Source organism: Schistocerca gregaria, chromosome 11 (genome assembly GCF_023897955.1).
Source record: "Schistocerca gregaria isolate iqSchGreg1 chromosome 11, iqSchGreg1.2, whole genome shotgun sequence".
NCBI lineage: Eukaryota > Metazoa > Arthropoda > Insecta > Orthoptera > Acrididae > Schistocerca > Schistocerca gregaria.
The window spans coordinates 70591093-70616501 of NC_064930.1; the positions used below are offsets into that span (position 1 = coordinate 70591093).

General features: G+C 45.9%; 1 protein-coding gene and 1 non-coding gene across 2 annotated transcripts in view; one reads left to right on the forward strand and one right to left on the reverse strand.

The window, feature by feature from the left end:
• LOC126295216 (growth factor receptor-bound protein 14-like) overlaps nucleotides 1-25409 on the reverse strand; it is an 857388-nt gene that overhangs the window by 62557 nt on the left and 769422 nt on the right. The window lies entirely within an intron of this gene.
• Nucleotides 6727-6801, forward strand: Trnas-cga (transfer RNA serine (anticodon CGA)). The gene has a single exon. It is a non-coding gene; the product is annotated as a tRNA-Ser (tRNA).

A 25409-nucleotide genomic window follows, 5' to 3' on the forward strand; every position in this document is an offset into this window, starting at 1 on the left:
CGGCGTGATGGTATGGAGTGCCATTGGTTACACGTCTCGGTCACCTGTTATTCGCATTGACGGCACTTGGAACAAGGGCGTTACATTTCAGATGTGTTACAACCCGTGGCTCTACCCTTCATTCGATCCCTGCGAGACCTTACATTTCAGCAGGACAATGCACGGCCGCATGTTGCAGGTTCTGTATGGGCTTTTCTGGACACAGAAAATGTTCGACTGCTGCCCTGGCCAGCACACATTCCAGATCTCTCATCAATTGTAAATGTCTGGTCAATGGTGTTGATGTGTTGAAGCTGCATAGTCAGCTGTACCTGTACACGCCATCCGAGCTCTGTTTGACCCCATGCTCAGGCGTATCAAGGCCGTTATTACGGCCAGAGGTGGTTGTTCTGGGTACTGATTTCTCAGGATCTATGCACTCAAATTGCTTGAAAATGTAATCACATGTCAGTTCTAGAATAATGCATACCCGTTTATCATCTGCATTTCTTCTTGGTGTAGCAATTTTAATGGCCAGTAGTGTAGTATGCGCATGCATTGTTCGGTTGAGCGACGAAGCGCACTTTCATTTGGATGGGTTCGTCAGTAAGCAAAACTGACGCCTTTGGAGGACTGAGAATCCGTATATCGCGATCGAGAAGTCTCTTCACCCACAGCGGCTGACTGTGTGCTGTGCAGTGTCCAGTCACGGAATAATCGGTTCGATATTCTCAATGGTACGATAAATCGTGACCGGAACGTGAAGGTTTTGGAAGACGATTTCATCTCCATTATCGACAATAACCCTGATTTCGGCAAGATGAGGTTCACACAAGACAGAGCTCGACCCCATCTATGTGTGCTGGAAGAGCAATTTACGTATCGCATTGTGGCTCTGGGGTACCCCATTATTTATAAACAAACCTATTGTTTTCAGAGTCGCAGGCTTCAAGACCATTTATATTGGATCAAATGACACCTACTTCTAAGGTACTCATGTTCGCAGCTGCTCTTGATTCAAATTATGGAATATTCACTTCGTCTTCTTGGCTGAACGAATTTTGGAAACCCATGTTTAGGTACACTCAGGAATCCTCTTTCCTCGTGTACAACGTCTTTCCCAGTCATTCAGTCCCCGCGGGTAGCAGAAGTTGTAATGTTTTGGTCTGTGTACACAATAGCCATACAACGTAAAACTAGTAGAAGGGAATACTACAAAAAAGGAAGAGAAGTTGAAACCAGATCGCCAGAATAGACGAGGTTTTCTCAGAAGTGTTATCCCTGGAAGAGCCAGCCACGGCAAAATCATGGAGTCTGTCGTGCAAGGCATGTGAGACGCGGGAAACACCCTAAACTACAGGTAGAATACAATAATTCCAATTCCAAAGAGGGCAGGTGGTGACATGTGTGAATACAACATGAACTCCAGACTGAGATTTTCACTCTGCAGCGTAGTGTGCGCTCATATGAAACTTCCTGGCAGATTAAAACTGTGTGCCCGACCGAGACTCGAACTCGGGACCTTTGCCTTTCGCGGGCAAGTGCTCTACCATCCGAGCTACCGAAGCACCACTCAAACACCCGATACTTACAGCTTCACTTCTGCCAGTATCTCGTCTCCTACCTTCCCGAGATCGAGTCTCGGTCGGGCACACAGTTTTAATCTGCCATGAAGTTTCATAACATGAACTACTACATTATCTGCCAACATAACGCCTCTCGACTATGTTCATCATAAGAATAAAGGTGATGTGAACAAACACAAACGCAATGATTGGTCAAAAGCCTAGCACAAGTACACTGGTGTTGTTACGCTCTTAGAAGTAGATCCTACTTATGCATTAGATATCCTTTTACGAAGTAACGTAACGTGAAACATTAAGATATCCTAATGTATTAACAGCCATCGACGTTTTTCTTAATCACGCTTTAGCTAAGTAGCTTTTATTTCAAAAATCGTGTACAGTCTCCATTGTTGGGCTCTGATTGTCGGGCTTTTAGTACGCAGTGTGAAAATGGCTGAAGCTGCTTCTTGCTCCGTAGAGAAACACGCGTGTGGAACACGGTTAAAATGTGCCAAGAAATGGGTTGGTCTTCAATTTTTTCATAAGTTTACAGAAAAAAATCGGCTTCCAAGTTTTCCAAGACACTGTACATGATACAGTTGAGAGAGAATTACGTAATGGATGTTTAGCGGAACCCGTAGCATACTTGATTAATAACGAACAGCAGTTTATGATTCGCCGGTTCGAATCTCCCACAGCTATTTTTTTTTTTTTCGTTCAGTTTGAAATACATCCATCTAGTAATTCTAAAGTTCATTATTTTTATGAATAATTCACGTCTTCTCGTTTCAAATTAAATGCTGCACTAAAAATTCCTATTATCATTTCAAATATAAATTCTTAGTTACCCGATGTTTTACGAAAGATTGTTACATTAAGTTGCTTGAATTCAGAAACGTAACAATTTTACTTTTTAGGGCAAAAGTGAAAAACCAAACACTCTTTACTCAGTGTCCACTGTTTTATACCACACGTGTAGTCTCACGCAATCCAGAGTGATCAGTGCCGTAGAACCACGAAGAACAACCATTTTCACAGCATCGAGCGGTTCCATTACAATATGCACCCAACAGAACTGACCTGGAGCCAATTTAAGGGATTTTTCGCGAGAAGTAACGAGACTGTTACGCTGTCAGACGTACCGGAACTAACGCAAGCAGCTTTTTCACACGTGACAGCCGAACGCTGGCGGGATATAGACCGGCACGTCATAAAAGAGGAGGAGAAAATGTGGATCCTAGGTGACTTCGTGTATTCTGTTGTCGATCGACTCGTTATCGGCGTAGCATATGACAGTTCCGGAACTGAAATGTATTTCTCGGATTCGGATAAGGAAGGAGCTAAGGGATTACTCTCAGTGGCTTCAGTATTCAACAGTGCGGTGAAATCCCTGCTGTACGCTTTTGCATTACACATGGCTCGCTCAGAAAAATTACAATCTTTGAGTTAGGAATTTTCATCACTCTTTTTGGTAATTATAGTTCTATTCTTTTATCTTGGCGGTTCGCGTATACCCGCCCAGACGCGGTAGATTGCTGCGTTGCCAGTTGCACGCGCCGAGAGAAGCAGCGCCATAGTACAGTATAGTTGCCAAACTTACGTTTAGGGTGGAGCGCGAAGTTTATGAAAGTAAAGCCACCACGGCCGCGTTAACCCTTTCGCTGCTTCAGAGACGTTTTCCCCGCATTCCGCGATGAGCGCGATTTTGTCATGACTGCACTGCTCGCCTGTGCAGACACACGGTGTTTCGACTGCTTTGACACACTTTATCATTCGATTTCACAAAAACTATTTGGCCCAAAAATTTGATTTTTACACATCTTCTTGACTGATACCTTCCCCCCCCCCCCCCCCCCATAAAATCTTAATTTTGTTTCGATGTTCAGCGCAGTTATCGTGCAGCATTAGATGTAGTAAACCATTGCACGAAATTTTGAAGAGTTTGCAGAGGTAAAAGTCCATAGAGTATACTTTGCGTATGGTCGATTTTAGTTGCCACTAGAAATTTCAAAAAAATTACATTCAAACGAATAAAATTGATTGTTTTTAAATAAAGAAAATATTAGGCACCGAACAAAGTTTGAACTCAGAACCTTTCGCTTAGCCGCCATTCACTTTAACCATAACGCTAATGCAGCTCGTAATTTAATGTAATTCACGGAGAACTTTAAAATCTCACCCAAAATACCGACAAACGCTGTTGGTATGACCATAAATTACTCACGTTTCGTCGAAGTACAATAGGAAGTAAACAATTACCGCTGTTCTTTATTGCGAAAAAGCGGTTTGTGAGAATGATACAAACTCCTTCCCTTGCTATCGCCTGAATTACGAGGCTTATTGCTTGTTTGGTTTAATTAATTAATAGAATATGAAGGAACTGGTATAAAGAACGCTTTTTCCAAACTTTCTATAAAAGAAAGTCTGCTATCAAGACATTACTTTTGTTCAATTACTTTATTTATGACTGAACGTTTCTAAAACTGAAGACACTCGTCCGTGCTCTGCTCTGCAGTGGAGCTCTGGCGACGTCGTTCTCTGTTCATTGGCTGACTGTGTTTTGTGACGTCACATGCGCAGAACGGACCTAAACTCGGCCGCCATCATCAATGACGCGCACTTTAGAATACTATGTTAGGTGGAGACGAGAGAATTTTATGCTTTCCGCCTGCTCACCTAGGACGCGTGCGGCAGTGCTGGAGTTTTGCCCAATATTATTTCATTCTCTTTAAAAATTAAAAGACATTCGAAGCTATATTGTTTCTCTGCTCGTCTGAACTGCAGCGTTCAAATCACTGCATGTTCGGAGCAGGTTGTTGGCCGTGCTGTCCAAGTCAAATGCGCCGGTATAGCTGTTGTCGCGCATTATCGCTCAAGTCTGTGCGCTTGTAACACAGCATAAAAAGTATCCTTGTGACCGCACGTGACTGGACCGTGGCTTCCGTTACCACGTAAAACGAAATACAAGTACTATCGCACTTTAATCGCTGTCTTACACGTGCTTCGGAACTGCAGTATTTCCCAAGTTCACCGCCGCTGTGTTGCGAGGTAACGAGCAAAACACGTGGCAGACGTTACTGCACATTTCGTTCGCGAAAACAGAGTCGAACTAATGCTCCGCAGACAAGTCGCTGCCTGATTTCTTTTTGCACAAATAATGACACCTCTAAGCGACACAAGGCGTCGACAGAGTTTCCCAACATACGGGGGAAGCTCTCATTCGGCACGTGTGTGTCTTCGAGACGGCTGACGCAACGCATGGCTGGCTGGCTGGCTACTTAGCACTGTTGCCTTCCGTCTACACGGAAACATAAGTTCATTTCACGTCAGAGATAGTCCGTCTCCTTGATGTTCGATCATCAGGCCGTTATTGCTTACACACATTTGCGCAAAGCATTTCAGATGAGAAAATGCACGAGGTTGTACCGAGACCTTCTCATCTGAAATACGAGTAGATAGAAATAGGCCATTACTAACCAACATGCTATTTCGACTGTACTACTCATCCAAATACAGCATATCACTTCCCTCTATATATTACAAATTATTCTTAGCCACGCTCATTGTGTTACCTTTCTTTGTTTTATTTTTCTTTGATATTTGCATTATTTACATTAACCCGCCAGGGTAGCCAGAGCGCTAACGCGCTGGCTGCTTCCTGGACTCGGGTAAGGCGCGCCGGCCGGTGTGCCAGCCAGCCTGGTTGCAGTTTTTAGGCGGTTTTCCACACCCCGCTATGTGAATACCGGGCTGGTCCCCACGTTCCGCCTCAGTTACACGGCTCGCAGACATCTGCACACATTCGCAGTATTCCATGGATTACACTCGACGCAGACAGCTGGGGTACACTAATTCCTTCCCAGGGGTGGGGGTGGGGGGGTGGGGGGTGGGGTGGGGGAAACGGGGTGGCGGCAGGAAGGGCATCCGGCCACCCCTTAACCATTAACATGCCAAATCCGATTAACATGCCAAATCCGATTAACGATGGCTGATCCTGCGTAACTGCGGGACAAGACTCAAGCGATACATAGATAGATAGATTTGCATTAAATAAATTATAATCTCATCAAGTAGGTAGTAGCAAATTGTATGGAACCATTTTAACAAATGTTAAGCATTCAACTCGCTGTAACCTCGGAAAAATCTTTATATATATAATGTTCTTTTCATTATTTAAAAATCGCCGGCCGTTGTGGCCGAGAGGTTCTAGGCACTTCAGTCCTGAACCGCGGTTCGAATCCTGCTTTGGGCATGGACGTGTGTGATGTCTTTAGCATAGAACTACTTAAACCCTAACTAACCTAAAGACGTCACACACATCCATGCCCGAGACAGGATTCGAACCTGCGACCGTAGCGGTCGCGCGGATCGAGACTGAAGCGTCTAGAACCGCTCGGCCACAACGGACGGCCATCGCTACCTCAGAGATGCTGGTCCCATCGCTCGTGCACCGACTATAACGCCACGTTCAAACTCACTTAACTCTTTGAAGGGCAGGCAAAACTGTAACTAACCACATACGTAGACGGTTTCAATGGGCGCTGGTCACTGCGGCTAACCACATCATATTCTCTCCCTTTACCGCTCAGGGGCCAGTAGTCTATCTGCCAACCACCGAATTGTTGCCCAAAATACCGCTAGATGGCAGTGGAGGTCTTTTTGCGCGAATTTTTGCCACGTATTCAGAACAATACTAGATACTTCTTCATTGTTAACACTGTTCTTGGAAGCGGCGTGCAGTATTCTGTGTAGCTCTTCTTTATGCGACTATTTTTGGTAAGTAATTGATTATGTGTTGATCACATATAAGTCTACGCTTAATGTAACTTTAAATTGAAACAGACAAATTTCTGTGTGGTTGGTGCTGCTAACCAAAGCCCTTCTGCTCCACCCAGTATATTTTCTTCGTCTCCATCGAAAATGTCTAGCCGAAAAGGAATAACTGAGGACGAATGTCACCGAATTTTATTTGAAGAAATATCTTCTAGTGACAGCAGTGTTCAGAATGAGATTTTCACTCTGCAGCGGAGTGTGCGCTGATATGAAACTTCCTGGCAGATTAAAACTGTGTGCCCGACCGAGACTCGAACTCGGGACCTTTGCCTTTCGCGGGCAGATTAAACTTGGAAGGTAGGAGACGGATACTGGCAGAAGTAAAGCTGTGAGTACCGGGCGTGAGTCGTGCTTCGGTGGCTCAGTTGGTAGAGCACTTGCCCGCGAAAGGCAAAGGTCCCGAGTTCGAGTCTCGGTCGGGCACACAGTTTTAATCTGCCAGGAAGTTTCACAGCAGTGTTGACAGTCACGCAAATGACCCCACATTCACGACAAGCTGTGCGAGTTAGTCTTGTGTGCAGTCGTGTGGTTCTAAATTTAACTAGGTGGCTTCATGGAAAGAATCATATTATTTTCATAGACAATTATTTTACATCATATGACCTATTCAAAGAACCTAAAATCCAATGGTGTGTACGCTTGAGGAACAATAAATCCAAGAAGGAAAAACATACCAAAACTCAAGGAGGAAAAGAGGACCTGGGAAGAGGGGAATTCGATTACAAAATAAGCAATGATGGCATAGTAATCTATAGATGGAAAGATAACAGGGCAGTCAGCTTGATTTCAACATGTCATTCACCATAAGATGTGTCCACAGTAACTCGAAAAATGAAATATGGATCAATAACCAATATCACTTGTCCAATTGCAATGAAAGACTACAATTCTCACGCCCGGGTTCCCAGGTTCGATTCCCGGCGGAGTCAAGGATTTTCTCTGCCTCGTGATGACTGGGTGTTGTGTACTGTCCTTAGGTTGGTTAGGTTTAAGTAGTTCTAATTTCTAGGGGACTGATGACCATAGATGTTATGTCCCATAGTGCTCAGAGCCATTTGAACCATTTGACTACAATTCCAGTATGAACTATGTGGATCATTTTGATCGCCTAAAGTCAGACTATGCTATTGACAGAAAAAGCAAGAAATGGTGGGTGAGATTGTTTCTTCACTTTTTAGACTGCAGTGTGACAAACGTGTTCATTGTGCACAAAGAAATCGAAATGGGGCAGTTCTCCAATGAAGACATCCGTCGAGAGGGTACAAAATCTTGTCGGCTCCAAAAATAGTTTCAGTGGCAGCTAATTTTGACTCTGTATCCCATAGTGGTATAGCAACCCAGACCGAATCACACAATCCATACGTAGACGAAAGTATTAGCCACGAAAGCAGTAAACAACAACCAAATCACTCATCATCTAGAAGATGCGCAGTTTGGAGTTCAAAAGGTTCAAATGGCTCTGAACACTATGGGACTTAACATCTATGGTCATCAGTCCTCTAGAACTTAGAACTACTTAAACCTAACTAACCTAAGGACATCACACAACACCCAGTCATCACGAGGCAGAGAAAACCCCTGACCCCGCCGGGAATCGAACCCGGGAAGCCGGGCGTGTTGCAGTTCAAAGAAAAATCCAGTGCGAACATGTGTGGATCTGTTTAGTGTGCAAAGTACCTTTGTGTCTGAGAGCAGGCAAGAACTGAAATAACAAGTTTTTAATTTTCTTGGTATCTCCTGAATGAAAGTTCAACCACCAAATATTGAATTTGTATAGTGTAATGGGATGGTGGTTACCTGTAGTGAACACATTTAATGTTTTGTTGTTGTTTAAGTGAATTTTTACAAACTCAGTGTATAAAACAGCGCAAGACAATAAGACAAACGTGTTACAAGTAAAAGAAATATGAAATTTGCAAATAATTTTTCTTGCCCCAGTAGGGTAAATTTTAGTGGCGTTTAGGTGCCCCTCAAAGAGTTAAATCTTGATAACTTGAGATTGTATCAGCAGTAACCGATTAACAGCTGCGCCAGACACTTGTGTTCTATAGGCGCTGCTTGTTTACATAGCTCTGTATCTGAATAAGCATGCTTACACCAGTCTCTTTGGAGCTTCACTGTATGTACGAATAAGGTTTCACGGATCTATAACACTTGGCAGTGGAGCTTGGTGCGAAAGTTACTTTCGTCCCTAAGTTATGCAGCCCAGTGTATTCTGGAGAGCCGATCGCGACACAGCCAGATGAAAGCCGAAGCTAGTTCGTACGCCGGGAAGGCGGTATTCGGGCAAGTGGCACATCCGGCGGAAGTTGCGTGCAGTTTCCCGGCGCACGCAGATAAGCCGACCGCAGCCCGGCACGCAACGCCACGCACCACACGCAGCCTACGCACTGCCATCTCCTTCTCTCTCTCTCTCTCTCTCTCCGCCAGCAGAAGGTTTCTCGCCTCTCTGCAGGCACGCACCTAGCACCGCACTTAACTTGCGATACGGTGAAGCGCCTAATTTCATCGAATTTCATTGGCCTCCTCTAAAACGAATAGCAATAATGCACAGAACAATGGGGAAAAATGGACGATCCGTTAGACGGCAGTCGGTTTGGCTTTCGGAAAGAAGGAGACACCACCGACAACATTGTAATCAGGTCAGACGCACTGGCCATTAAAATTGCTACACCACGGACGCGCTACAGATGCGAAATTTAACCTACAGGAAGAAGATGCTGTGATGTGCAAATGATTAGCTTTTCAGAGAATTCAACAAGGTTGGCGCCGGCCTAAGTGGCCGCGCGGTTCTAGGCGCTGCAGTCTGGAACCGCAAGACTGCTGCGGTCGCAGGTTCGAATCCTGCCTCGGGCATGGATGCGTGTGCTGTCTTTAGGTTAGTTAGGTTTAACTAGTTCTAAGTTCTAGGGGACTAATAACCTCAGAAGTTGAGTCCCATAGTGCTGAGAGCCATTTGAACCATTTTTTTTGGAACAAGGATGGCTCCGGTGGCGACACCTACAACGTGCTGACAAGAGAAAAGTTTACAACCGATTTCTCATACACAAACAGCAGTTGACCGGCGTTACCTGGTGATACGTTGTTGTGGTGCCTCGTGTAGGGAGAAGAAATGTGTACCATCACGTTTCCGATTTAGATAAAGGTCGGATTGTAGCCTGTCGCGATTGCGGTTTATCGTATGGCGACATTGCTGCTCGCGATGGTCGAGATCCAGTGACTGTTAGCAGGATATGGAATCGATAGGTTCAGGAGGGTAATACGGAACGCCGTGCTGGATCCCAACGGCCTCGTATCACTGGCACGCGAGATGACAGGCATCTTATCCGCACGGCTGTAACGGATCGTGCAGCCACGTCTCGATCCCTCAGTCGACAGATGGATACGTTTGCAAGACAACAACCATCTGCACGAACAGTTCGACGACGTTTGCAGCAGCACAGACTATCAGCTCGGTGACCGTGGCTGCAGTTACCCTTGACGCTGCATCACAGACAGGAGCGTCTGCGATGGTGTACTCGACGAACCTGGGTGCACGAATGGCAAAACGTCATTTTTTCGTATGAATCCAGGTTCTGTTTACAGCATCGTGATGGTCGCATCCGTGTCTGGCGACATGGCGGTGAACGCACATTGGAACCGTGTATTCGTCATCGCTATACTGGCGTACCACCCGGCGTGATGGTATGGGGTGCCTCTGGTTACACGTCTCGATCATTTCTTGTTCCCATTGACGCTACTTCTAACAGAGGACGTTACATTTCAGATGTGTTACGACCCGTGGCTCTACCCTTCATTCAGTCCTTACGAAACCCTACATTTCAGCAGGATAATGCACGACCGCACATTGCAGGTCCTGTACGGGCCTCTCTGGATACAGAAAATGTTCGACTGCTGCCCTGGCCAGCACATTCTCCAGATCTCTCACCAACTGAAAACTTCTGGTCAACGGTGGCCGAGCAACTGGCTCGCCACAATACGCCAGTCACTACTCTCGATGAACTGTGGTATCGTGTTGAAACTGCATGGGCAGCTGTACCTGTACACAATCAATGAGGATTTGCAGAACATAAATGCGTGGTGTAATGACTGGCAGTTATCTCTTAATATTAGTAAGTGTAACCTACTGCGTATAACAAGGCGAAAATCCCCATAAATGTACGAGTACAAAGTAAGTGCCCGGTCTTTGAAAGCGGTAACGTCAGTCAAGTATCTGGGTGCGACTATTCGAAATGATCTCAAATGGAAAGATCAGATTACACAAGTAATGGGTATGGCGAAGTCTAGATTGTGGTTTATTGGTAGACTACTGAAGCGATGAATCCTTCAAAAAAGTAAATAGCTTACAATACGTTAGTTCGTCCAGTCTTGGAGTATTGTTCGTCTGTATGGGACCCTTACTAGTTGGGTCTGATTCAAGAGATTGAGAAGGTCCAAAGAAGAGCGGCAAGATTCGTGATTGGTACATTTAGCCATCGCGAGAGCGTTACAAATCTCATAGAAAGTTTGAAGTGGGACACCCTTGGAGATAGACGCCGTAAATAGAAGGAGCTGGTGAATAAATTCCGAAATCCAATCTTCGCCGAGGATGTAGAGCATATGTTGTTACCAGCAACTTTCAAATCGCGTAATGATCATCAATCAAAGGTAAGGGAAATAAGAGCTCGTACTGCGGCGTTCAGGCCGGCCGGGGTGGCCGAGCGGTTCTAGGCGCTACAGTCTGGAACCGCGCGACCGCTACGGTAGCAGGTTCGAATCCTGCCTCGGGCATGGGTGTGCGTGATGTCCTTAGGTTAGTTAGGTTTAAGTAGTTCTAACGGACTGATGACCTCAGAAGGGGGACTGATGACCTCTTAAGCTAAGTTTTATAGTGCTCAGAGCCATTTGACCCATTTTTTAAGGCGTTCAGACAGTCGTTTTTCCCTCGTGCGATCCGCTTGTGGAACAGAGGGGGAGGGGGAGGGGGAATATGACTTGGCGCTCATTGTACCCTCCGCCACACACCGCTTAGTGGCTAGCGGACTATACAGGGTGCGTCAAAAAATATATATATACACACACTTTGAAGCGTCACAGAAAATTTATTTCCCGTTCTACAATGTTAAATTCCTGGATATGGAAAGCTAAAAGTCCAATTGGAAAAATAAATGTACTTTGCAAATGTTGAAACTGGTGGCCTTCAGCATCAATACATGTCTGAGTACGAGTCGCCATTGGTTCCGCACATCGTACCAAAGTGTCCAATGAGATTTCTGCGCACACGGCCTGAATCTCATTCCAAAGTGTGTCCGGGTTACGTGGTTTACGTTTGTACACCCCATCTTTTACTGCGCCCCTCAAGAAGAAATCCAGCGGCGTGAGGTCTGGAGAGCGTGCAGGAAGCTCGATCAGTCCCCTGGGTCCTAACCACTGGCCTGGCACATGGTGATCCAGGTATGCTCGTACGTCTCTATATAGTGCGGTGGGGCGCCATCTCGTTGGAAATAACACTCATCATTACCGTATAATGCACGAATGGCCGGGAATACGTAGTCAGCAAGCGTTGTTAGGTACGTTTCTCCAGTAACAGTACCTTCAAAGCGGAAACGCCCAATGAGTTCCCTTGCAGACAAACCACACCACACATTTACACCAGGCGAATTCACAGACTTTCCAACTGTAATGTGAGGATTATCTTCAGCCCAGTACACACATTTGTGCCTATCGACAGTTACATTGAGTTTGAAATGGGCTTCATCCAATGCTACCCATAAATCCCGGTTGACGTCTCACCATCTCCTAAAGCCCATTCACAAAATTCTAACCTTCGATCTGGATCGACACTTAGCTGCTGACACCTGTTGAAGAAACATTCTCAGAGATATTGAACCTTGTAGAACGGGAAATAAATTGTCTATGGCAGTTCAAAGTGTGTATACATTTTTTTTGACGCACCCTGTATATGTAGATGTAGAAGTGCGTCGTACTGTTGCAGGAAAACTAATAACGAAATTTCACACGCACAGAAAAATTGAACAGGGATGAGTCCGCAAATGTTTTAAGTTTGTCCTGATGACGGCAATAGCCGAAACGTGGCTGTGCACCGCGTGAAGAAATGCGCTGGGCGCGGTTGACGGTGCTATTCGCGGAAAGAAGCGGTAATGCTAAGCGGCCATTTTGCGTGTCCGCGCAACAGCTGACTTATCGACCGGTAGCGGGCCAATGAATAATAGATGTCCGCTCATTAGCGACTGCGTCCGCCGCGCTTGAGCGGATACAAGCAACCGGGCGCTCTCTAGCGGTGGAGTCACAGCCGCAATTAACAGGCAGCGGCGCCGCCGAATGTGTGCTACAGCCACTGCCGGCGATTTACTGGCTGTTTTTCTTTGAACGTTGTTAATGCTGCAATCTGAAAGACGCGACACTTAAATTTACCGCGCTGCTGCTGCTGCTGCTCTAGGCTCCGTAAAACTTGGCATCAGGGTCGCGAGCACACCTTCACTTGTGCACGTTTTAAGGGGCTTTTGCGCATGCGCAACTCGTGTGACGTAATTGCCTTACCGACCACTAAAATACGTGGGATTTGATGAGCAACATGCCCGGTTCCCGTTGCCACTCAACTGGAACTTCACGTCATTGCCACCAGATGGTAGCACACGGCGGCAGAGTTCGATCCTCGATCGCTTGGCATAAATACTGCTGGAAGATGGCACATCACTCACTGTACAGTAGTGAAATTACACTACTGGCCATTAGAATTGCTACACCAAGACGAAATGCAGATGATAAACGGGCATTCATTGGACAAATATATTATACTAGAACTGACATGTGATTACGTTATCGCGCAATTTGGGTGCACAGATCCTGAAAAATCAAGTACCCAGAACAACCACCTCTGGCCGTAATAACGGCCTAGATACGACAGGGCATTGAGTCAAACAGAGCTCGGATGGAGTCTACAGGTACAGCTGCCCATGCATCTTCAACACGATACCACAGTTCATCGAGAGTAGTGACTGGCGTATTGTGACGAGCCAGTTGCTCGGAAACCGTTGACCGGTCGTTTTCAATTGGTGAGAGATCTGGAGAATGTGATGGCCAGGAAGGCAGTCTAACATTTGCTGTATCCAGAAAGGCCCGTACAGGACCTGCAACATGCGGTCGTGCATTATCCTGCTGAAATGTAGGGTTTCGCAGGGATTGAATGAAGGGTTGAGCCACGGGTCGTAACACATCTGGAATGTAACTTCCACTGTTCAAAGTGCCGTCAATTCGAACAAGAGGTGACCGCGACGTGTAACCGATGGCACCCCATACCAGCACGCAGGGTGATACGCCAGTATGGCGATGACGAATACGCGCTTCGAATTTGCGTTCACCGCAATGTCCCCAAACACGGATGCGACCATCATGGTGCTGTAAACAGAAACTGGATTCATACGAATAAATGACGTTTTGCCATTCGTGCAAACAGGTTCGTCGTCGAGTACACCATCGCTGGCGCTCCTGCCTGTGATGCAGCGTCAAGGGTAACCGCAGCCGTGATCTCCTAGCTGATACTCCGTGCTGCTGCAAACGTCGTCGAACTGTTCGTGCAGATGGTTGTTGTCTTGCAAACGTCCCCATCTGTTGACTCAGGGATCGAGACGTGGCTGCACGATCCGTTACAGCCGTGCTGATAAGATGCCTGTCATCTCGACTGCTAGTGATACGAGGCCGTTGGGATCCAGCACGGCGTTCCGTATTACCCTCCTGAACCCACCGATTCCATATTGTGCTAACAGTCGTTGGATCTCGACCAACGCGAGCAGCAATGTCGCGATACGATAAACCACAATCGCGATAGGCTACAATCCGACCTTTATCAAAGTCGGAAACGTGATGGTACGCATTTCTCCTCCTTACACGGGGCATCACAACAACGTTTCACCAGGCAACGCCGGTCAACTGCTGTTTGTGTATGAGAAATCGGTTGGAAACTTTCCTCGTGTCAGCACGTTGTAGGTGTCGCCACCGGCGCCAACCTTGTGTGAATGCCCTGAAAAGCTGATCATTTGCATATCACAGCACCTTCTTCCTGTCGCTTAAATTTCGCGTCTATAGCACGTCATATTCGTCGTGTAGCAATTTTAATGGCCAGTAGTTTGGATCGCACTTCAGTATACGATGCAGTTGAACTAACAGTAAACCTATTTAGCGGATTTCTGAACGAGTTATAGTATATTAATTTATGAATTTTATCACACAGTAATCCATCCCCGTTGACTGTGAGATTCTAGCATTTATTCATGCTTCTGAAATCCGTAAATCTTATAGTGAGTCAAGTTTATCTGTGCAGTAGGAATACAGGGTATTCAGGAAGATATGCAAACATTTTAATGTTGTCATTCTACACGTAAAACTAAAGAAAAAAGTTCACATAAACAAAGGTCCCACCCTGATCGGCCACATGAATAGGGTCCAACTTTTGTCGGACATAATCGAGGGGTGTTCCTGCGTAAAATCCTGCACCGGCAGCACTTTCATCTGCATCCACATGGATACTCTGCAAATCACATTCAACTCCCTGGCTGAGGGTTCATCGAACCACCTTCAAAATTCTCTATCATTTCAATCTTGTGTAGCGAACGCCTATATCTTTCCGTAAGAGCTCTGATTTCCCTTATTTTATCGTCGTCATCGTTCCTCCCTATGTAGGTTGGTGTCAACAAAATATTTTCGCATTCCGAGGAGAAAGTTGGTTATTGGAATTTCGTGAGAAGATTCCGTCGCAACGAAAAACACCTTTCTATTAATGATGTACAGCCCTAATCCTGTATCATTTCTGTGACACTCTCTCCCATATTTCACGATAATACAAAACGTGCTGCCTTTCTTTGAACTTTTTCGATGTGCTCCGCCAGTCCTATCTGGTAAGGATCCCACACCGCGCAGCAGTATTCTAAAAGAGGACGGACAAGCCTAGTGTAGGCAGTCTCCTTAGTAGGTCTGCTACATTTTCTAAGCGTCCTGCCAATAAAACTCAGCCTTTGGTTAGCCTTCCCCACAACATTTTCTTACATGTTCTTTCGAATTTTACTTGTTCGTAATTGTAATACCTTGGTATTTACGTGAATTTGCGGCTCTTAGATTAGACTGATTTATCGTGTAACCGAAGTTTAACGAGTTCCTTTTAGCGCTTGTGGATGACCTCACACTTTTCGTTATTTAGGGTAAACTTCCACTTTTCGCACCATTCAGCTATCTTTTCTAAATCTGTTGTAGTTTGTTTTGATCTTCTGACGACTTTTCATTAGTCGATGAACGACAGCGCCATCTGCAAACAACCGAAGACGGCTGCTCAGATTGTCTCCCAAATCGTATATATAGATAAGCAACAGCAGTGGGCCTATACCACTACCTCGGGGAACGCCTCAAATCACTTCTGATTTACTCGATGACTTTCCGTCAATTACTACCAACTGTGATCTCTCTGGCAGAAAATCGCAAATGCAGTCACATAACTGAGACGATATTCCATAAGCACGTAATTCTACTACAAGCCTCTTGTGTGGTACAGTGCCAAAAGCCTTCTGGAAATCCAGAAATACGGAATCGATCTGAAATCTCTTGTCAATAGCACTCAACACTTCATGTGAGTAAAGAACGAGTTGTGTGTTTCTCAGGAACGATATTTTCTAAAACCATGTTGACTGTGTGTCAATAGACAGTTTTCTTCGAGGTAATTCAAAATGTTCGTACACAATATATGTTCAAAAAATCCCGCTACATATCGACGTTAACGATATGGGCCTGTAATTTAGTGGATAACTCCTACTACCTTTCTTCAAAGCGTTTCCGAAGAAGAGAAATCTATTAACAACGGGTATAGATTTAAGTGTCAGGAAGTCGTTTCTGAAAGTATTTGTATGGAGTGTAGCCATGTATGGAAGTGAAACATGGACGATAAATAGTTTAGACAAGAAGAGAATCGCAGCTTGCGAAATGTGGTGCTACAGAAGAATGCTGAAGATTAGATGGGTATATGACATAACTAATGAGGAGGTATTGAATAGAATTGGGGAGAAGAAGAGTTTCTGGCACAACTTGACTAGAAGAAGGGATCGGGTGGTGGGACATGTTCTGTGGCATCAGGTGATCACCAATTTAGTACTGGAGGGCAGTGTGGAGGGTAATAATCGTAGAGGGAGACCAAGAGATGAATACACTAAGCAGATTCAGAAGGATGTAGGTTGCAGTAGGTACTGGGAGATGAAGGAGCTTGCACAGGATAGAGTAGCATGGAGAGCTGCATCAAACCAGTCTCAGGACTGAAGACCACAACAACAACAACAATAACAACAACAACAATAACAACAACAACTGGACTAGCATTCGGGAGGACGACGGTTCAATCCCGCGTCCGGCCATCCTGATTTAGGTTTTCCATAATTTCCCAAAATCGCTCCAGGCAAATGCCGGGATGGTTCCTCTGAAAGGGCACTGCCGACTTCCTTGCCCGTCCTTCCCTAATCCGATGAGACCGATGACCTCTCAGTCTGATCTCTTCCCCCAAACAACCCAACCCAACAACAACAACCTTTCTTGAATACTGGTATGACCTGTGCAACTTTCCAGTCTTTGGTTACTTTCGCAGTTACGGACGGCTATAGAGACTGCATGGTTCAGTATTTCTGCAGGGGAATTCCAACGACTTGCTGAGTCCCATCCACTTACTGCACTTGGCGGGATAAAAGGAGGTCCGTCACGATACTAGGCTCCTCCCGAACAGGCCATGAAGGCCTAACGGTACCGACCGGCCGCCGTGTCTTCCTTAGCCCACAGGCGTCACTGTATGCGGATATGGAGGGTCACGTGGTCAGCACACCGCTCTCCCGGCCGTTTGTCAGTTTCCGGGACCGGAGCCACTACGTCTCAGTCAAGTAGCTCCTCAGTATGCCTCACAAGGGCTGAGTGTTCCCCGCTTGCCAACAGCGCTCGGCAGACCCGGATGGTCACCCATCCGAGTGCTAGCCCAGCCCGACAGCGCTTAACTTCGGTGACCTGACGGGAACAGATATTACCACTGCCGTTGGCGTCACGATATTAGGAGGTATCGTATTACTTTCGTCGCCTCAGTGTGACCGTCTGGTGAGTCCGACTGCCAGAGGTGATGGCACGGGTGGACTAGGTAAACGCTACGGCCGGCACCCGCCTTGGTGTGAGCGATAAGACGGGACTGTCCGGCGCTGTTATCTGCCGCCCCCGCTATCAGAGAGTCGCACGGTCCGGTGCTGCATCTGGGAAGGCCACGAGCCGACAAGGAACGCCGTAATTGCGGAAAAAACCAGTGCAGCCCGTACTATCGTGGGCGGCCGGTGCAGATTTCCCGAATGCAAATATTGTGTCGTCGCTTACGCCTCGATTACGGGGCACGCCAGATAACCCACACACAGCGCGTGACGTCATCATACCGAGACCAAATCCTCGATCTGCCGACTAGTATAGTGTGCACCCACTGCAGGCGATTTCTAAGCATACTAAACAGTAAACCTCTCTCCGAAGAGGCCTCGCGACACCGGATCCTGGCAGGGTCGCCATATGAAACATCCCCTTAGAAAAATTATACCTTACTGTGCTTAAACTGACACACAATAGTTTTTAGCGCAACGCAATCTGACTTTCAATAATCCCTACAAGATAATGGCCCTGACTAACATTAACCTATATGTTTCACAAATCACTTACCTCACAAAAATCTTCGTTACTCGAACTACTGCAATACAGCGAGCGCCACTACTGCCAGCTAACTAAAAGATTCAAACTACGGAAGTCACTAACTACTGATAGGCATAGTTAGCAAATGAAAGATTTTAATACAGAACAAACAATGTATTTACCTTAATAGTCATAATATATATATCAGTTCGTGACACCAATTCTTACAAATTTCGAAACTCTGCCATCTCTCTTCCCACGTCCACCACTGCTGGCGGCTCACCTCCAACTGCGCAACGCTACGCGCTGACCACAGCCATCTGCCCAACACTACAATAGCAAATTCCAACAGTGCAAACCAGCCACAGGCTGCACACAGCACAGCCAGTGATTTTCTTACAGAGCGCTACGTGGCGTTACCAATAAACAAACCTAAACAGCATAATTACACACCGACCGACCACCATGTCATCCTAAGCCGAACGCCGTCATCGGACGCGGATCAGCGGCCCTGGGGTCGTGATTACTCGCTCCAGACTTGGGAACAAGCGAATGCCACACTGATTCCTTGCCGACATCTATTGGCATCACGAGGCTCGGTGCAGCCTGGGAGGTCAATAGTGCATGTTGCAGGTCGTGGTTGACGTTTCACGTGTGTCTGAACACTTCCTGTTTCCTTAAATAACTGAACTATCCGGGAACCGTCCGGACACTTGGATGATGTCGTCCAGGATACCGAGCAGCATACATAGCACACGCCCGTTGGGCATTTTGATCACAATAGCCGTTCATCAACACGATATCGACCTTTTCCGCAGTTGGTAGATGTTCCATTTTAACACGGGTATCACGAAGGACATACCGCCTGCACTGGCGGAATGTTACGTTATACCACGTACTACCTGTACCTACAGATTGGAAAATTGTGCAGGTCGCACCAGTGTTTAAGAAGGGTAGTAGGAGTAATCCAATTAACTACAGACCTATATCATTGACGTCGGTTTGCAGTAGGGTTTTGGAGCATATACTGTATTCAAACATTATGAATCACCTTGAAGGGAACGATCTATTGACACGTAATCAGCATGGCTTCAGAAAACATTGCTCTTGTGCAACGCAGCTAGCTCTTTATTCGCACGAAGTAATGGCCGCTATCGACAGGGGATCTCAAGTTGATTCCATATTTCTAGATTTCAGGAAAGCTTTTGACACCGTTCCTCACAAGCGACTTCTAATCAAGCTGCCGGCCTATGGGGTATCGTCTCAGTTGTGCGACTGGATTCGTGATTTCCTGTCAGGAAGGTCGCAATTCGTAGTAATAGACGGCAAATCGTCGAGTAAAACTGAAGTGATATCAGGTGTTCCCCAGGGAAGCGTCCTGGGACCTCTACTGTTCCTGATATATATAAATGACCTGGGTAACAATCTGAGCTTCTCTTAGGTTGTTCGCAGATGATGCTGTAATTTACCGTCTAGTGAGGTCATCCGAAGACCAGTATCAGTTGCAAAGCGATTTAGAAAAGATTGTTGTATGGTGTGGCAGGTGGCAGTTGACGCTAAATAACGAAAAGTGTGAGGCGATCCACACGAGTTCCAAAAGAAATCCGTTGTAATTCGATTCCTCGATAAATAGTACAGTTCTCAAGGCTGTCAATTCAACTAAGTACCTGGGTGTTCAAATTACGAACAACTTCAGTTGGAAAGACCACATAGATAATATTGTCGGGAAGGCGAGCCAAAGGTTGCGTTTCATTGGCAGGACACTTAGAAGATGCAACAAGTCCACTAAAGAGACAGCTTACACTACACTCGTTCGTCCTCTGTTAGAATATTGCTGCGCGGTGTGGGATCCTTACCAGGTGGGATTGACGGAGGACATCGAAAGGGTGCAAAAAAGGGCAGCTCGTTTTGTATTATCGCGTTATAGGAGAGAGTGTGGCAGATATGATACGCGAGTTGGGATGGAAGTCACTAAAGCAAAGACATTTTTCGTCGCGGCGAGAACTTTTTACGAAATTTCAGTCACCAACTTTCTCTTCCGAATGCGAAAATATTTTGTTGAGCCCAACCTACATAGGTAGGAATGATCATCAAAATAAAATAAGAGAAATCAGAGGTTGAACAGAAAGGTTTAGGTGTTCGTTTCTCCCGCGCGCTGTTCGGGAGTGGAGTAGTAGAGAGATAGTATGATTGTGGTTCGATGAACCCTCTGCCAGGCACTTAAATGTGAATTGCAGAGCAGCCATGTAGATGTAGATGTACTTATACGTTTGTGACTATTACAGCGCCATGTATCACAAAGCGAAAAAAGTGGTCCAACCAATACATTCATATTCCTTTACGTACTACACGAATATGTAATAAAAAAATTGGAATTCCTATTTGAAAAATGCAGTTGATATCCATTTGACATATGGCAGCGCCATCTAGCTGTCCAACCATAGCGCCACTTGGCTTCCCCCTTCGAGCTAGACGAGTTTCGTTCTTTGTCGTTTTTCCGTTTGATGCTTATTTCGTGAGATATTTGGCCCGGACAATATCAATGGACCAAACTGTATACCCGCATCGGAGTGCCACTGCACTGGTTCGTTGGTCGATTTGGGGGAAGAGGACCAATCAGCGAGCTCATCAGGTTAGGTACGGATGTGGGAGGAAGTGAGCCACGCTGTTTCAAAGGAATTTGCCCGAAGCGATGTAGGGAAATCATGGACAAATCTAAATCAGGGTGACCGGACCGCGCGGGTTTGAACCTACGTCCTCCCGAGTGCGAGTCCAGTGAGCCATCTCGCTCGCTGCGACGCTTTGCGCGTACGCTGCAGCAACGCCCTGAAACGGAAACTTTTTCACCGCTCTATTAGACGCAGCGCGGAGAAGAATACGTCGTAAGAGGGGGGTGATTTTTGTGTTTCAGCCGTGAGGTGCGAGAAAGCCCGCTTCCCTTTGGCGCCAGCTAACGGGCTCGCCGGTCACAGCCCGGGGGCCGAAGGCGCGTAGTGTGGTGTGGGAGGTTACAGCAGGTAGCAGCGCCGGCTGCACGGTAGCCGGTCGGAGAAATCGCGTGACGTCACGGGAGAAAAGGGCCGCTCGGGACAGGCCAATGGCTGCGGGCTCTGCCAGCGCGGAAAGTACGCAGGCACTGGCGTTCCTCGTAAAATATCGATATGTCGACGTTACAGCCAAAAATATCGATATGCACCACCATTTTCCGTTTACAGTTATGCTGTTGTGGTCTGGTTTGATGCAGCTCTCCATGCTACTCTATCCTGTGCAAGCCTCTTCATCTCCCAGTACCTACCGCAACCTACATCCTTCTGAATCTGCTTACTGTATTCATCTCTTGGTCTCCCTCTACTATTTTTCCCCTCCATGCTGCTCTCCAGTACTAAATTGTGATCCCTTGATGCCTCAGAAAATGTCCTACCAACCGATCCCTTCTTCTAGTCAAGTTGTGCCACAAACTTCTCTTCTCCCCAATTCTATTCCATACCTCCTCATTAGTTATGTGATCTAACCACCTAATCTTCAGCATTCTTCTGTAGCACCACATTTCGAAAGCTTCTATTCTCTTCTTGTCCAAACTATTTATCGTCCACGTTTCACTTCCATACATGGCTACACTCCATACCAATACTTTCAGAAACGACTTCCTGACACTTAAATCTATACTCGATGTTAACAAATTTCGCGTCTTCAGAAACGCTTTCCTTCCCATTGCCAGTCTACATTTTATATCTTCTCTACTTCGACCATCACCAGTTATTTTGCTCCCCAAATAGCAAAACTCCTTTACTACTTTAAATGTCTCATTTTCTAATCTAATTCCCTCACCGTCACCAGACTTAATTCGACTACATTCCATTATCCTCGTTTTGCTTTTGTTGATGTTTATCTTATACCCTCCTTTCAAGACACTGTCCATTCATATCGATATCTAAATGGCAACATCGAGTGCAGATACTTTTACTTATCTTACAGTGGATGATTCACGAAGATATGCAAATATTTTAATATGTTATTCTACAAGTAAAACTGAAGAAAAAAGTTTTATAAGCATACGTTCGCAGCCGGCCGGCGTGGCTGAGCGATTCTAGGCGCTACACTCTGGAACCGCGTGACTGCTCCGGTCCCAGGTTCGAATCCTACCTCGGGCATGGATGTGTGTGTTGTCCTTAGTTTAGTAGTGTTTAAGTAGTTCTAAGTGCTAGGGGACTGATGACCTTAGAAGTTAAGTCCCATAGTGCTCAGAGCCATTTGAACCATTTTGAACCATACGTTCGCAAACGTTTTAGTGACGGAGTTAAGGATAACAAAAGGTTTTTCCTGAAACCACGCTAATACGAAGCCATCGCAAAACCGTACGAGGTTAAAGTAAAGCACGAATTCCATTTATTTTGTGCTGAATCTAATACAACATGCAACTTCTTGGCAGATTAAAACTGTGTGCCGCACCGAGACTCGAACTCGGGAACTTTGCCTTCTACATCTACATCATGCCACCCAACAGTGTGTGGCGGAGGGCACTTTACGTCCCACTGTCATACCTCCCTTTTCTGTTCCAGTCTCGTATGGTTCGCGGGAAGAACGACTGTCTGAAAGCCTCCGTGCGCGCTCGAATCTCCCTAATTTTACATTCGTGATCTGCTCGGGAGGTATAAGTAGGGGGAAGCAATATATTCGATACCTCATCCAGAAACGCACCCTCTCGAAAACTGGACTGCGAGCTACACCGCGATGCAGAGCGCCTCTCTTGCAGAGTCTGCCACTCGAGTTTGCTAAACATCTCCGTAACGCTATCACGCTTACCAAATAACCCTGTGACGAAACGCGCCGCTCTTCTTTGGATCTTCTCTATCTCCTCTGTCAAGCCGACCTGGTACGGATCCCACACTAATGAGCAATACTCAAGTATAGGTCGAACGAGTGTTTTTTAAGCCACCTCCTTTGTTGATGGACTACATTTTCTAAGGACTCTCCCTATGAATCTCAACCTGGCACCCGCCTTACCGCCAATTTTATATGATCATTCCACTTCAAATCGTTCCGCACGCATACTCCCAGATATTTTACAGAAGTAACTGCTACCAGTGTGTGTTCTGCTATCATATAGTCATACAATAAAGGATCCTTCTTTCTATGTATTCGTAATACATTACATTTGTCTATGTTAAGGGTTAGTTACCACTCCCTGCACCAAGTGCCTATCCGCTGCAGATCTTCCTGCATTTCGCTGTAATTTTCTAATGCTGCAACTTGTCTGTATACTACAGCATCATCTGCCTTTCACGGGCAAGTGCTCTACCATCTGAGCTACCCAAGCACGTCTCACGCCCCGTTCCCCCAGTTTTACTTCTGCCATGGCCTCGTCACCTACCTTCCAGCAGAGCTTCTGTAAAGTTTGGAAAAGTAGGAGACGAGGCCATGGCAGAAGTACAGCTGTGAAGACGGGGCGTGAGTCGTGCCTGGGTAGCTCAGTTGGTAGAGCGCTTGCCCGCGAAAGGCAAAGGTCCCGAGTTCGAGTCTCTGTCGGGCACAAAGTTTTAATCTGCCCAGGAAGTTTCATATCAGCGCATACACTGCTGCAGAGTGAAAATCTCATTCTAATAAAACGTGTACCTGCAGTCGTTTTCCAGAAAATCCACAGAAGCAAAGATAATTATACAAGTAAATTTGTGTACTTTCCATTAACAGTGTAGAAACGTTTATGCCATTGTTGGCAACCATTAGTGATTTGTTTCAGTCGTTTCCTAACCTTGAAACGAGTTACTTTCCTGTATTCTTTGGCGAATGAATAACAACAACACTGTATTTAAGTGAAACCACATAGTAGCTTTTGTAGATTGTTAGTGAAATAGGGACGGCTCTCAAATTTACGACAGAGGAATACGCCGATATGGTGTGTATTTATGGCAAATGTGATGGTAATGCTACGGCTGCAGCTAACGAATATCGCGTACGTTATCCAACTCGGAGGATTCCAAATGCACGAAACATTGGTGGAGTATTTGAATGTTACGGGAGACAGGTTCTCTACCTAGCGTTCGTAACTAGTACGAGCGCTCGATACTTAAAGACGATTATGAGGATATTATGGATGCTGTTCAACGTAGCCCGGATACAGTACACGAAGTGTCTCTCAACGATTAGGCATTTCACAATCGAAGGTATGGCATACACTGGAGTACAACAATCTGTATCCTTACCACAAACAAAAAGTGCATCATTTACATGCGGGAGATCCTGTCCTTCGCTCAGAGTTGTGCAACTGGTTAAATACTAATCGGCAGTTGCACAAATACATTTTACTTACTGATCAGGCACAGTTTACTCGAGATGGTATCAACAATTTACATAAAGGGCAAATCTGGTTCAAATGGCTCTGAGCACTATGGGACTTAACATCTGAGGTCATCAGTCCCCTAGAACTTAGAACTACTTGAACCTAACTGACCTAAGTACATCACACACATCCATGCCCGAGGTAGGATTCGAACCTGCGACCGCAGTGGTCGCGCAGTTCCAGACTCAAGTGCCTAGAACCGCTCGGCCACACCGGCCGGCCCAAAAAATGGTGTCACTGATTCAGAAAGGGATAAAAGCCATGAAAACACAAGAAGAATGTCCGAAATAGCTCAAGTGTGAATAAGATTTAGTCCTTTGTCAATATATTGCAAAATATGCATGAAAATGGAAAATGCCAAGCTCTTTTTTTAAAGCCAGGTATCTTTTAAGGTTTGTCCCATATTTTAACATTTTTCGAAATGGCCATCCAAACCAAGACGAAAATGAACCAAGATGAAAAGCAGAACTACAGGAAAAAGACTCAAAGGGGGAGTGGTGGGGAGTGGATGAGACAACGGAGGACACAGTACAGAAGAGAGTGATAGAGGAGGAGCATACAGGTGGAAGGAGGGGAAGATGGTAAAAAGCAGAGTTACAAAAGTAAAGGAGCAGAGGTGCAAAAGCAGAGATAAAAAAGTAAGGGGACATAAGCAGAGATGCAAAAGTAAGGGGACATAAGCAGAGATGCAAAAGTAAGGGGACATAAGCAGAGACATATAATCAGAGACACATAAGCAGAGACACAGTTGATTAAAAATAGAGACACATAAGCAGAGACACAGTTGGTAAAAAGTAGAAACGCATAAGCAGAGATGCAGTTGGTAAAAAGTAGAAACGCATAAGCAGAGATTCAGTTGGTAAAAAGCAGAGAGGCAAAACTGGAGAGGGAATTAGGAAACATAGGGAGGGAGTCGGGAAACACGGCTAGGGAGTCGGGAAATAAGGCCTTGGAGTCGGGAAAAAAAAGGGGAGGGAGTTGGGGGAAAAAGGGGAGGGAGTCGGGGAAAAAGGGGA